This window comes from Schistocerca serialis, chromosome 9, assembly GCF_023864345.2.
Source record: "Schistocerca serialis cubense isolate TAMUIC-IGC-003099 chromosome 9, iqSchSeri2.2, whole genome shotgun sequence".
NCBI lineage: Eukaryota > Metazoa > Arthropoda > Insecta > Orthoptera > Acrididae > Schistocerca > Schistocerca serialis.
This window is the reverse complement of record NC_064646.1, coordinates 16,015,275-16,031,102: the sequence shown is the minus strand read 5'-3', so window position 1 is coordinate 16,031,102 and position 15,828 is coordinate 16,015,275. Positions and strand designations below refer to the sequence as shown.

At 44.3% G+C, this 15,828-nt stretch overlaps 1 protein-coding gene and 1 pseudogene across 1 annotated transcript in view; one reads left to right on the top strand and one right to left on the bottom strand.

Moving 5' to 3' along the window:
• LOC126418756 (uncharacterized) overlaps nt 1-15,828 on the top strand; it is a 136,144-nt gene that overhangs the window by 104,351 nt on the left and 15,965 nt on the right. The gene's annotated exons all lie outside the window — the stretch shown is intronic.
• Nucleotides 1,123-1,240, bottom strand: LOC126420023 (5S ribosomal RNA; annotated as a pseudogene).

Sequence of the window (15,828 nt, the reverse complement as noted above, 5' to 3'; positions counted from 1 at the left end):
TTTTCAATACTTTATCGTTTCATGAGAAATATTTCAAAGTTCAAATGGTTCAAATGACTCTGAGCACTATGGGACTTAACTGCTGATGTCATCAGTCCCCTAAAACTGAGAATTACTTAAATCTATCTAACCTAAGGACATCACACACATCCATGCCCGAGGCAGGATTCGAACCAGCGACCGTAGTGGCCGCGCGGTTCCAGACAGTAGCGCCTAGAACCGCTCGGCCACCCTGGCCGGCTGTTTCAAAGTAGTTTCGTATTTTTCCAGGAAACAATCCCTCATCTCGAAATTCCCATGAAGTCATATTGCCTACAAAATTACAATGCTAAATAACAAACATAAATAGGCCTAAAATTTAATAAATTTATATCAGAAAGTACAAACTGCTCCAGTGGTTTCATTTCAAAACCGTTCATTAAAGCAGCAGAAAACTTAAGTTGCCATTACTTCAGATGTACTTACTTTCACTATCAATGAGCTCCCCAATATGACCACTACAAAAAAAAAAAAAAACACATTTCGTAATCTCCTCCAATCACATAGCACAATATCCGCGTCGACTGCTGCTCTGAAATGATTGCTACAATGCACTACATTCATAGAAGTAACTCAGTGCATCACTAGATGTCCATGTCTTGCAAATAGCTTCGGTTATTTCATGGGAAAGACACTGGTACTTCAAAAAAAAAAAAATTGATTTCAGGCAGAAGCCACTGGTACTCAAATGGGTCAACAGGTAATTAATAAGCTTTATTTCTTAGTAAGAAAATTAGTTTCACATTTTTTCTTCAGTTTGTACCAGAATTTGAACTACGAGTACAGTGAAAATGCCGTGCATTGAATAAATCAAATAGAGATAACAGCCTAGCACAGGAGTGAGTAGATTTACGTACACTGAGGTGAAACAAGTCATAAAAGCACTTCGTCATCAGGTCACCTGTGGCCCACCGGGACCATCCGACCGCCGTGTCGTTCTCAGCTGAGGATGCAGATAGGAGGGGCGTGTGGTCAGCACACCGCTCTCCCGGTCGTTATGATGGTTTTCTGTGACCGGAGCCGCTACTATTCGGTCGAGTAGCTCCTCAGTTGGCATCACGAGGCTGAGTGCACACCGAAAAATGGCAACAGCGCATGGTGGTCCGGATGGTCACCCATCCAAGTGCCGGCCACGCCCAACAGCGCTTAACTTCAGCTATCTGACGGGAACCGGTGTATCCACTGCGGTAAGGCCGTTGCCGAAACAAGTCATGGGACACCCCCTAACATGGTTTCGGATGTCCTTTTGCCCAGTGTAGTGCAGAATTCACTCCGCAAGTCGTTACAAGTAGCCCTGAAGAGACATTGAGACATCCTGCCTATATAGCAGTGCTGCTGGTGCAGAATTTTGTGCTCGAATTGACCTCTCAGTTATGTCCCATAAATATTCGGTGGAGTTCATGTCAGGCAACCTCGGTGGCCTAACCATTTGGTCGAAGTGTCGAGAATATTTTTAAAACCAATGGAAAACAATTGTAGCCTAGTGACAAGCGTATTGTCATCCACAAAAATTCAATTGCTGACTGGCTGGAAACGGTCTCGAAGTAGCCGAATATAACCAGTTACAGTCAGGGATCGGTTTAGTTGGACCAGAGGACAAAGTCTATTCAATATAAACACATCCCATACCATTATGAAGCCACCACCAGCTTGCACAGTGCCTTGTTGGCAACTTGGTTCCATGGCTTTGAGGGATCTGTGGCACACCCGAGCACTACCATCAGCTCTTACCAACAGAAATCTGGACTCATCTGATCAGGCCATGGTTTTCTAGTCACCTAGGGGCCGAGCGATATGGTCACGAGTGCAGGAGAGGCGCTGCAGGCGATGTCGTGCTGTTAGCAAAGGCACTCGCGTCGGTCGTCTGCTGCCGTAGCCCAGTTACGCCAGATTTCACCGCATTATCCGACGGATAAGTCCTACGTACGACCCACATAAATTTCTGCGGTTATTTCAAGCAGTATTGCTTGTCTTCTACTCAAAAGCCGCTTCTCTCGGTCGTTAGGTGAACATCAACGGCTACTGCGTTGTCCGTGGTAGAGTCAGTGTTCGAAATACGGTATTCTCGCCGCACACTTGACACTATGGATCTGGGAATAGCCCGGGTTCCCGGGTTCGATTCCCGGCGGGGTCAGGGATTTTCTCTGCCTCGTGATGGCTGGGTGTTGTGTGCTGTCCTTAGGTTAGTTTGGTTTAATTAGTTCTAAGTTCTAGGCGACTGATGACCTCAGCAGTTGAGTCGCATAGTGCTCAGAGCCCCCTTTGATCTGGGAATATTGGATTCCCTAACGATTTCCGAAATGAAACGTCCCATGCATCTCGCTCCAATAACCATTCTGCATTCAAAGATTGTTGATTCTCGTCATGCAGCCGTAATCACGTCAGAAACTTTTCCACATGAATCACCTGTGTACAAATGGCAGCTCCGAAAATACCTCCCTTCAAGAGGGACAATTGACATGATTTTCTGTGCACGACAACTACAGGAGAAGTGCAGAGAACAGCAAAAGCCTTTACTACTTATTTTCTACGATGTAGAATAGGCCTTTGATACAGTTCCCAGAGAAGCCATGTGGACGGTCTTAAAACGCTTCGGCTGCCCTGAACAATTTATTAACTTGACTGAAGCTCTCCACGATGATATGACTGGACAGGTCCTCTACCAGAATGAAACAACTGGTGAATTCCCAATAACAAGTGGGCTTAAAGAAGGATGCGTTCTTGTACCAACATTATTTGCATTGTATCTGGCAGCTATGCTTTACGAGACATCCGTAAACAATGCAGGAATAGAACTAAAGTACAGGTTCGATGGAGGTATATTCAACCAGTCCAGACTCCATTCAAAAAGGTTCACCAGTACCACTCGTGTGACCGAGCGAGGTGGTGCAGTGGCTAGCACACTGGACTCGCATTCGGGAGGACGACGGTTCAGTCCCGCGTCCAGCCATCCTGATTTAGGTTTTCCGTGATTTCCCTAAATCGCTCCAGGCAAATGCCGGGATGGTTCCTTTGAAAGGGCACGGCTGACTTCCTTCTCTGTCCTTCCCTAATCCGATGAGACCGATGACCTCGCTGTCTGGTCTCCTTCCCCAAACAACCCAACCCAACCACTCGTGTGACAGAGCTGCAGTATGCTGATGACAATGCTTCTCCAGCTCATTCACCTGCACAGTTGGATCTGTCAGTTGATTCCTTCAGCAGGGCATGCAACGATTTGGTGTCTCCATCAATATTCCAAAGACAAAGGTGATGGCGCAGCCATCTCCTGGCTCCTCCGTTCCTGATGTCAGCATATCCATTTATGATACACCCTTGGAACAAGTGGACCATTTCCTTTACCTAGGAAGCATACTGTCATCTAACTGCTCATCTGGAAAAGATGTGGAGAATAGATTACGTGCTGCCCATGTAGCATTTGGACGTCTTACAAAGCGTGTCTTCCTGAATAAAGACCTAACACTGTACACCAAACTGATGGTGTACAAAGCTGTAGTCATTTCCACCCTGCTATATGGTTGCGAAACCTGGACGTTATATTGCTTTGATCTGAAGAAGCTAGAACGCTTCAACCAGCAGAAGCTAAGATATATCATGAACCTGAAATGGGATGACTTCTGTTCTTGAGAAACCAAAATTGGGCATCAACTGAGATGGGTCGGACATGTCCAGCGGATGAAAAATGACAGACTTCCACGCCAAATGCTGTACAGCGAAGTGAGCACAGGTAAAAGGCCACGAGGTGCCCCTCTCAAACATTATAAGGATCAGTACAAGAAAATCATCGATCCGAGTAACTGGTCCACAATAGCAGAAGATCGAAGTCGCTGGCGCTCGGTTACCTCAAATGGTCTTCATAACTTTGAGCTGGAACGTCGAAGAATGGAAAATGACAAACGCCGGAGACGTAAACTCCTCCAGGCTCAGCCACGTCCTCCACCTTCCATCAGCTGTAGTGCCTGTGGCCGCCTGTTCCATGCTAGGATTGGATTGCTAAGCCATCAACGACACTTCCACGCCTGAACCGTGACAGAGGAAATCTCAGGCGAGAAATGGAAACTCGGATACGAGTATCAGCCGACGACGACTACCACCATATGTATATGTGCATAGCGCTATCCCATGACTTATTCATCTCAGTGTAAGTGGCTGGTACTCAAAATGTTAACTACAGTCGTTCTACTTGTCCGTAAATGAGAACAGTGCAAGATACTCTACAGTGACTGTAAGGTGTACGTGTGAAGCTATAATCCCAGAGTGGTACACAGCTCTCCGAAATGGATAACAGTATGTGTGGAGAGACGTACACACTGTAATCCACAAGGTGGCAGGCGCGCTAGAATATAGAGTCTATTCCGCTACACCTGTGAACATGAATGCCGTTACAGTAATTTGAATGCGAAGTCAGCAGTTACACGCAGTCCGCGTTCTTCGCCGCAAGCTGCTGGAATACTCGTAAACTTGCCTCGATCTGCTATTTCCATCCCAAATCGAGCACCATTAAGCGGAACGGGTCAACGGCCGGCACGGCGGAGCCGCTTCGCATTCCGGACCAGTCGGCGAGCGGGCCGCAGAACGGCCTGCGTGACGAGGTGGCAGAACTGGTGGCGGCGAAAAAGAAACAGCGCAGCACGACGTGGCGGGCAGCCCGCTCTGATAGGGACGCTGGGGGCAGTGACCGCCTGCTTGCCGACGCCGCCGCTCTTTGTCAATGTTTGCCCACTGCGCCCGCAGACTCCTTCCTGGACGTGGAGTTCGCGAATAAACACCGGACTGAAGCCAAGCGGAGCGAGATGCCCCGCGGCGCCCGGCCCAAACTACTGAAGGTGCTTTTGAATACATTATGGGAGTGGCAGTGATCGATGTCTTACAAATATTTACTATTAAAAACAGTCTTGATCACAATTTATTTATCAAGGTGACTGGTTTCGACCACTACTGTGGTCATCTTCAGACCTACAAGTTGTATACAAAGCTTTAATTAGAGGGCTATATACATTACAGATTTCAAGAAGATTTCAGATTTCAAGAAGAATATAATAATTCCAATCCCAAAGAAAGCAGGTGTTGACAGGTGTGAAAATTACCGAACTATCAGCTTAATAAGTCACAGCTGCAAAATACTAACACGAATTCTTTACAGACGAATGGAAAAACTAGTAGAAGCCAACCTCGGGGAAGATCAGTTTGGATTCCGTAGAAACACTGGAACACGTGAGGCAATACTGACCTTACGACTTATCTTAGAAGAAAGATTAAGGAAAGGCAAACCTACGTTTCTAGCATTTGTAGACTTAGAGAAAGCTTTTGACAATGTTGACTGGAATACTCTCTTTCAAATTCTAAAGGTGGCAGGGGTAAAATACAGGGAGCGAAAGGCTATTTACAATTTGTACAGAAACCAGATGGCAGTTATAAGAGTCGAGGGACATGAAAGGGAAGCAGTGGTTGGGAAGGGAGTAAGACAGGGTTGTAGCCTCTCCCCGATGTTGTTCAATCTGTATATTGAGCAAGCAGTAAAGGAAACAAAAGAAAAATTTGGAGTAGGTATTAAAATCCATGGAGAAGAAATAAAAACTTTGAGGTTCGCCGATGACATTGTAATTCTGTCGGAGACAGCTAAGGACTTGGAAGAGCAGTTGAATGGAATGGACAGTGTCTTGAAAGGAGGATATAAGATGAACATCAACAAAAGCAAAACAAGGATAATGGAATGTAGTCTAATTAAGTCGGGTGATGCTGAGGGAATTAGATTAGGAAACGAGGCACTTAAAGTAGTAAAGGAGTTTTGCTATTTGGGGAGCAAAATAACTGATGATGGTCGAAGTAGAGAGGATATAAAATGTAGGCTGGCAATGGCAAGGAAAGCGTTTCTGAAGAAGAGAAATTTGTTAACATCCAGTATAGATTTAAGTGTCAGGAAGTCATTTCTGAAAGTATTCGTATGGAGTGTAGCCATGTATGGAAGTGAAACATGGACGATAAATAGTTTGGACAAGAAGAGAATAGAAGCTTTCGAAATGTGGTGCTACAGAAGAATGCTGAAGATTAGATGGGTAGATCACATAACTAATGAGGAAGTATTGAATAGGATTGGGGAGAAGAGAAGTTTGTGGCACAACTTGACCAGAAGAAGGGATCGGTTGGTAGGACATGTTGTGAGGCATCAAGGGATCACCAATTTAGTATTGGAGGGCAGCGTGGAGGGTAAAAATCGTAGAGGGAGACCAAGAGATGAATACACTAAGCAGATTCAGAAGGATGTAGGTTGCAGTAGGTACTGGGAGATGAAAAAGCTTGCACAGGATAGAGTAGCATGGAGAGCTGCATCAAACCAGTCTCAGGACTGAAGACCACAACAACAATACATTACAGAAAATACATAAAGTTATAAAGCAATAAAACGATGAATTACCATTGAGTAGGAAACTCTTTCTGTTAGAGAATCACTACTGGAGAAACCAGTGCACGTCTTATTATATATAATGGAGGCTCTACCCACTTCTGACGGCATGATGTCGTTACTAACCAATGAGTTATAAGTCGAATTACAATTTAAAATTTCTTAGTTAAAAGAACATTGTCAAGAATTAAAAATAAATACACACTAAACTTAGCTTATGAAACAGCTGTTGTCAATTAACAAGCGTTAAAAATATTTAAATATGTAGGATAAATGAACTTCGGTTTGGCAGTACATGGGTTGCCCTCTCAAGGCCTGTTAGTGAACCATTTGGAACCACTGGTTGCCATGGTGAAGTTGGATGCCGTTCCAAAGATGAGGCAGCAGGCTTCTTTCCACTGAAGTTGTAAAGTCGATAGGCGAACTAGTGGTTGCCATGGTGAGGAAAAACGCCAATGCAAAGATGTGGCAGCAGGCTTCTTTCCAACGAAGTTGTTGCGGAAGTGGAATAGCGAAGACTATCACGTCAGACGATGTATTATTGAGCAGCAACATGTCTTTATTGAAACGATTTTCAATGAGTAGGCTGCAATAATCTTTAGCTGACATGTATACTACATACTGCACAAATACGATATGAAGTAGTTGTCCATATATATAAAATATTGTCTATGAAGTTGGTATGTAAATTACATGTGACATTTTATAAAAGGAATTGCTATTCCTTAAGTTATATGCCAGTCTTATAAACAAATAAAAATAATGAAAATGGAAGGAATTTAAAATTTTAATATTATGAGCCATAGTGTCAAAAATAAAAGGATGTGAATTAGTAATATGCAGTCTAAAAGCATATAAGCAAAATTTCTAAAACAGATAGTCAGTCATAAAATAATGTTTGGTGAAATAAAATTACAATGTAAAGATAAAATATTTTCTAAAAGTCTCAATAATTTTAAAAAAACAAAGGACAGAAGAGTAAACGTTCTAAAGCAGATCATCGAAAAGTTCAAAGAAATGTTTGTCTTTGAACTGAAGTTGTTCGTTTAAAACAGATAATGGATTACTTTTGTGAAGTGAAAAGATTTCAATTTCTTCTAAAGTATTTAGCAGTGGTCCTTTTGGCACAGTATGTAATATTTTCAAATTGTTAGAAATGCAACCTTCAGAATGATTGTATCCATCAAGATGTTGACCAAATATTGCTAGCACATCCCACCTACACTGGGCAGACAATAAGTAAAGATTTCAGAACGCTGGCACATTTAATATCGCAGATTTCCACTAATCTGCTGTCTCTGAACACAGCCTCATGAACAAACCTACGATTATAGAACGCATGTTTTCACCGTCCATATTTGCGTTATTGCTGATACTTATTAGCTTAAGGCAGTGGTCCACAAGGTACGAATTATTCCGTTGCAAACGTTTCGTCTTCCAATGCTGGAGACATCATCAGAGGCTTCAATGACTCTGAAAGCTGTTACAGACTCAAACTAGCTCGAAAAGCCGACCTGTTTACACTGGGTGGTTATAATTAATGAACAGTTACTCAAGGAGGTCCAGTGTGAGTTTTAATCATCGCATAGCAGCGAAACTCGGTACATATGAAGGGCTTATTTCAAAATAAGTATTTATACTTGAATATTTCTGGTATCTCAACTGCAGATTTTTCAGCGCTCATTTAACTTTAGGACTTATTTAGGGCTTATTTCAATAGTGGTACAAGTCCATTTTTCCGGAATGAGATTTTCACTCTGCAGCGGAGTGTGCGCTGATATGAAACTTCCTGGCAGATTAAAACTGTGTGCCGGACCAATACCCGAACTCGGGACCTTTGCCTTTCACGAGTAAGTTCTCTGCCAAATGAGCTACCCAAGCACGACTCACGCCCCATCCTCACAGCTTTACTTCTGCCAGTATCTCGTCTCCTACTTTCCAAACTTTACAGAAGCTCTTCTGCGAACCATGCAGAACTAGCACTCCTGAAAGAAAGGATATTGTGGAGACATGGCTTAGCCACAGCCTTGGGGATGTTTCCAGAATGAGATTTTCACTCTGCAGCGGAGTGTGCGCTGATATGAAACTTTCTGTCAGATTAAAACTGTGTGCGGGAAACGAGTTCGAGTCTCTGCCAGGAAGTTTCAAGTCCATTTTTGTTCATTCTGAGATACAGAGTCCTAAAGCTAAATGAGCGCTGAAAAATCTGCAGTTGAGGTACCAGAAATATTCAAGTATAAATACTTTTAACTTTAGGACTCTGTATCTCAGAATGAACAAAAATAGACTTGTATCAGTATTGAAATAAGCCCTTCATATTCTAATGCTTTAATACAAAACCGAGTTAGGCACCAAGAAAATTAGTTCCAGTTTTGGCCACCAGGTTCAAATTTGGCGCTGTACGCTGTTTGTATAAAGATATGACATCCACGCCGTCATTTGACAAGCCATAACGTCAACGAACCGTATGGCTATCGAGAATACATACCAGGTGCTGTTAGTGAAACTGTTTTACGTGAGTGGCAGCCGCTACAGCGCTGCATTGAGAAAATATCGCCGACTGAGAGGTCTGAGGCGAAGCCTGATGTCATTAAATGGTTTAAAAAAGATTATAACGAAATTCGAAAACACTGTTAAGCCTGGCGTGGCACCTGGAAGAGGAAGGCGTCCTAAGCCGGTTGAAGCTATTGACGAGGTTGCTGTTGGTGTAACTGACAATCCAGCATGTGCTACTGCTCGTGCAGTGTAACCAGAATAGACCATCCCATGGTCAAGAGTACGGAAAGTTTTACATTGGTAGCCGTAAAAGTACAAGGTGGATTGATAAGGTAAGGAATGAGGAGGTTCTCCGTAGAAACGGTGAGGAAAGGAATATACGGGAAACACTAACAAGAAGAAGGTACAGGATGGTAGGACATCTATACAAATTCACTGCAAGCTCATTTTTCATAAAAAGTGGATCCTCATCCTTTTTTCCCAGCACCCTTCATATGGAAACATTTCTATATGCCTTTCTTCCATTCACACTACGGTCGCAGGTTCGAATCCTGCCTCGGGCATGGATGTGTATGATGTCCTTAGGTTAGTTCGGTTTAAGTAGTTCTAAGTTCTAGGGGACTGATGACCTCAGATGTTAAGTCCCATAGTGCTCAGAGCCATTTTTCTTCCATTCACAGCTCCAGATTTGAACCTGGTGGCCAAAATTCGAACTAATTTTTTTTCAGCATAAATCGGTTCCGCGTTAACGCATTGCTACACAGGGTGAACCATTTATCTTGACCACAATAAATAAGTGTTTGTCCAGATGCAAGTTACAAAATGTTTCAAGCAAATGTTCATTAGCCGTCAGGGGGATATCAACCAGCATGACTGCATTCGTTGTAACTTTGTTTTTTAGAAAAATATCAACAGCGGTATGACTTTTTAAATGGCACTCAGTATTGTTTATTCGGTAATTCATATCCACTCCTAAAGACCTATTCAAAAATGTATCACAGTGTACCATTCACTGAAACACAACGTTATTAATTACATAACACAACATTGACTTTGAGCCCAGGATCACAAACTCGTCCACTTGCTGGAATTGTCAGAAAACAAATGAAAACCAAGTAAAGGCATAACACAAAATTGACTTTGACTCTCCTGTATGATTGCCCGCGAGTATAACATTCAAAGGTGCTCAAAATGATGACCCTGGACACCGATACACTGCTGCCCTCATTGAATGAAAGAATTATTTACTGCTTCCTGCTATTCGCTATGGACAACGTCTTTAATGCGTCCCCAAAGAAAAAAGTCCAGAGGATTTAAATCAGGAGACCTAGCAGTCCAAGTAACTGTTCCTCCTCGACCAATATACACTCCTGGAAATGGAAAAAAGAACACATTGACACCGGTGTGTCAGACCCACCATACTTGCTCCGGACACTGCGAGAGGGCTGTACAAGCAATGATCACACGCACGGCACAGCGGACACACCAGGAACCGCGGTGTTGGCCGTCGAATGGCGCTAGCTGCGCAGCATTTGTGCACCGCCGGCGTCAGTGTCAGCCAGTTTGCCGTGGCATACGGAGCTCCATCGCAGTCTTTAACACTGGTAGCATGCCGCGACAGCGTGGACGTGAACCGTATGTGCAGTTGACGGACTTTGAGCGAGGGCGTATAGTGGGCATGCGGGAGGCCGGGTGGACGTACCGCCGAATTGCTCAACACGTGGGGCGTGAGGTCTCCACAGTACATCGATGTTGTCGCCAGTGGTCGGCGGAAGGTGCACGTGCCCGTCGACCTGGGACCGGACCGGAGCGACGCACGGATGCACGCCAAGACCGTAGGATCCTACGCAGTGCCGTAGGGGACCGCACCGCCACTTCCCAGCAAATTAGGGACACTGTTGCTCCTGGGGTATCGGCGAGGACCATTCGCAACCGTCTCCATGAAGCTGGGCTACGGTCCCGCACACCGTTAGGCCGTCTTCCGCTCACGCCCCATCGTGCAGCCCGCCTCCAGTGGTGTCGCGACAGGCGTGAATGGAGGGACGAATGGAGACGTGTCGTCTTCAGCGATGAGAGCCGCTTCTGCCTTGGTGCCAATGATGGTCGTATGCGTGTTTGGCGCGGTGCAGGTGAGCGCCACAATCAGGACTGCATACGACCGAGGCACACAGGGCCAACACCCGGCATCATGGTGTGGGGAGTGATCTCCTACACTGGCCGTACAGCACTGGTGATCGTCAAGAGGACACTGAATATTGCACGGTACATCCAAACCGTCATCGAACCCATCGTTCTACCATTCCTAGACCGGCAAGGGAACTTGCTGTTCCAACAGGACAATGCACGTCCGCATGTATCCCGTGCCACCCAACGTGCTCTAGAAGGTGTAAGTCAACTACCCTGGCCAGCAAGATCTCCGGATCTGTCCCCCATTGAGCATGTTTGGGACTGGATGAAGCGTCGTCTCACGCGGTCTGCACGTCCAGCACGAACGCTGGTCCAACTGAGGCGCCAGGTGGAAATGGCATGGCAAGCCGTTCCACAGGACTACATCCAGCATCTCTACGATCGTCTCCATGGGAGAATAGCAGCCTGCATTGCTGCGAAAGGTGGATATACACTGTACTAGTGCCGACATTGTGCATGCTCTGTTGCCTGTGTCTATGTGCCTGTGGTTCTGTCAGTGTGATCATGTGATGTATCTGACCCCAGGAATGTGTCAATAAAGTTTCCCCTTCCTGGGACAATGAATTCACGGTGTTCTTATTTCAATTTCCAGGAGTGTATCTGGCAGGATACCTTCGGTTCAGAACACGATGTGCACGCAAGGCATTATGTGCTGGACATCCATCGTGTTGATACCACATAAGCAGTCTGGATCTTAGCGGCACTTCATCCACAAGAGGAGCCGGCCGTGTGGCCGAGCGGTTCTAGGGGTTCTATGGGACTTAACGTCGGAGGTCATCAGTCCCCTAGAACTTAGAGCTTCTTAAACCTAACTAACCTAAGGACATCACACACATCCATGCCCGAGGCAGGATTCGAACCTGCGACCGTAGCAGCAGCGAGGTTCCTGACTGAAGCACCTACAACCGCTCGGCCACAACGGCCGGCTAGATCTTTAGGAGGAGAAATGAATTACCGAATAAAAAATACAGGTTGCCATTTAAATAAGTCATACTGCTGTTCATATCTTTCTAAAAAACAAAGCTGCAACGAAGGCAATCATGCTGACTGATGTCCCCCTAACGGCTAAAGAACATTTGCTTGAAACATTTTGTAACTTGCATCTGGACAAACAGTTATTTAGGGTGGTCCAGATAAATGGGACTCTCTGTATATACCAAGTTTTTAATTACAGCCCACACTGGACCTCTGTGAGTAGGTCCATTTTAATTATAACTACCCAGAATACTGATTGTGTAATACCTGTAACCGTTAAATTCATTGACTTACAAATGAATATGAAAATATTTCAAGATTATTTAAAATTTCTGTGATGTTTTAATTTTGTGTAAATGTTATTTTAAAATTATGTCATTTAGTGTAAATGCTAGGACGGCTTCTTGACTGGAAATGGAGGAAAAATATTCCTATGAAAATGTGCCCGAAAATCGACGGCGTGCGTGCAACTACAACACATCGTCCCAGAACACAGTATAGGGCTCCATTGCATCCACGTCACAAAAGACGTTCGAGTAGAATTCTTCGGATTGCAGGTAATATAGATGGTAGTGGTTGTCATGCAGGATACACATAATCGTACTTCGGCTTAAAATATGTTGGTGGGCCACGTGCCTGGAGCTTGTGCTAGAGTTCGTCTCAATACCCTGTAGAATCCAGTCCTCCAAATCTGCTGAACCCACAGTCCGCCAACTCCATGCACGTTCGTCTCCCTGAAAGGCCCCATGATCACACAAACGCCCAATAATGCCTTGAAATGTTGCGCGATTTGGTGGTGTCCCTTAGGGTACTCGTTTTGGTATAACCAGACATCATCTCGCCTTGTTCCCGACGTGAATACCCGACCATTCTGCTGCTTCAGTCACACAACCTGCAACACACAAGGAACACACAGCACGTGGTTAGAGGTACTGTCATTCGTCAACGCCATCTACCGAGGCAACGATGCATTTCAGGATAAACTTTGAGAGTACCTCCATTTCAAGTCAGGAATCCGCCCCAACAATTTGTACATTTCATTGCTGCTCACTCTATACTGATAATTATTAATTAATGTACCTGGTTCATGCATAGGAACCACAGTACTGTTAGTAGTAGGAAATGACTGAGGGAAGCACCTCCATAACAGAAATCTTAACGCGCGAAGTCAGAAGAAGTTACGGTGCGATGTGATTCTGGAGGCACGATTGTGTGGCTAACATTTGAAGCGTGAGTAGTACACTTTCACGCATAGTTACGTTTTAGTTTTGTCCATGAAGCAGAGTTTAGTAAGGTTTCTGCAGTATAATCGTCACAGTGTAGTGCTGTGTTACATTCGTTGCTTTGTACTGATTTACCAGCCTTGTTAAGATCCTACATGGATTCCATGATCAGTCCGAGAACTGCATCAAACTGAAGGTGTTATATAAAACCTATGAAAAATAAAGTGTTACATCAACAGGAATCATTTTAGTAATTTGGAAGTAGGCCTTACTTCAAAGTGCTCCATGTGTTAATTAAAGACTGTAATTTCACTTAATAGTAGTCACATAGGTACTTAAAGGTCTATTAAAAGAAAAGTTATACAGAAGTTATTTCACACGATTTAAACTTCTGACTAGATACCGAGATTACTATTAAGGTTACTGGCCATAATAGATTAAGGTTCGTAATCAATGAAAAATGTTTATTTATGTTGATGTATATATGCTGCTAATGTTCACTATTGAGTGTGTTGGCTATTGAAAAAGTTACAAGATAGAACAGATTCGAGGTCACCCCATGCTACAGTAATTGTATTAGTAAATTAACAGTGAAAATTAATTGAAAGTATATGTGTTTATTCTTGAGGATTATGTGTATTTAAATGCTTGAACTGAAATACCAGATCCAATTGATAGCAAATTTTGAGCTCCGACGTGCAAAACATGTAAAAATGGTTCAAATGGCTCTGAGCACTATGGGACTTAACTTTTGAGGTCACCAGTCCCCTAGAACTTAGAACTACTTAACCCTAACTAACCTAAGGACACCACACACATCTATGCCCAAGGCAGGATTCGAACCGCGCGACCGCATTAATAGTGTCAGGCAGTCGTTATTGTAAGAGCCTGTGAGTGTGTTCATATCGATTACAACCTTTCTTATTATTGAAGTGTGACATGATCCAGCAGTTCTTTTAAACCAGGAAACCATTACAATAGATTTCCTTGAAATTACTTTTGCCCCCTCTGGACTGGCGATCATATTGCCTTTTCATAAGCACATATTTGTACCCTTGGTACAAACCGTTGGTTTCATTCTGTCTATAATCATTTCTCATTCTTTCAGTACTTAGCTTAACAGGATACAACCACCTTACTATCAGTTTCACTATCACAGTTATATAAGATGCTGTCGAAGGTGTAGCATTTTAGGGTGGTTTCGCTCATACAGTATTCTCTCCATGATTTTATACATTGATGTCTTGTGACAGCCAGAGCGAGAGCACCAGCAGCAGCGAGTACTGTTTGTATAAAGCGTTTATTTTGCATTTTGTTTACGACCTTCCACTAAGGAAGGGATTCTATTTGTGTTTATCTGCTCTGCATAGTAACTAACAGTTCTTGATAAAACTTTACGTAGTTTTCGTGTTAGATTTCTTAGTGTTTTCTTGATCGTTTAGAACAGAAAGCGCCCTAAAACCGTCTTTTGTTTGTTTCGAGGCCGTTAGTCACTAGTCACTTGAATCAGCAGTTGTCTTGTGACAGCCAGAGCGAGAGCACCAGCAGCAGCGTGTACTGTTTGTATAAAGCGTTTATTTTGCATTTTGTTTACGACCTTCCACTAAGGAAGGGATTCTATTTGTGTTTATCTGCTCTGCATAGTAACTAACAGTTCTTGATAAAACTTTACGTAGTTTTCGTGTTAGATTTCTTAGTGTTTTCTTGATCGTTTAGAACAGAAAGCGCCCTAAAACCGTCTTTTGTTTGTTTCGCGGCCGTTAGCCACTAGTCACTTGAATCAGCAGTTGTCTTGTGACAGCCAGAGCGAGAGCACCAGCAGCAGCGAGTACTGTTTGTATAAAGCGTTTTTGTACTTATTTGCTGCGCTTAGCTTTTAAATAGTTTTTCTGGGAAAACCTAGCGTAGTTTTCGCGTCTCGTATTTCAGTGAGTGTTTCTTGATTATCAGAGTAGCTCATCAGAAGATTATCTTGGGAATTTGTCACCGTATAGAGTAGGGCAAACATAGTCATGTGTAGGGACTGTGGTTGTTGTGAGCGGACGCAAGGAGAATTGGCCACTCTTCGGGGGCAAGTGGAGGCTTTGTCTGTTAGGCTCATCGAGCTCGAGGCGCAGGCGTCGGCTCCTAGTGGCGTTGGGGCAACTGTGGTGAGACCTATGCCTACTTCGGTGGCCTTGGAATCACATGGAACCCCTGATGTCGCTGCGTCTTCCGGCAGTGAGCATCTTACCGGTCAGCCATCACTCCAGGGTGAATGGCGGACAGTGGTGGGCTCGCGCGTGCCTGGCCGAAAGGCGAAGGTGGGATCTGGCCGCGTGGCAGCTGCCTTACCCCTTTCCAACAGGTACGGGGTGCTTCCTAGTGGTGATGACATCGTTTCCGAGCCACCACAGGATGCCTCGCCTGTTGGGCCAGTGGCCGATTCTCCGGCAAGTTCCCGACAGTCACAGAGGGCGGGCCTATTAGTTATAGGGAGCTCCAACGTTAGGCGGGTTATGGAGC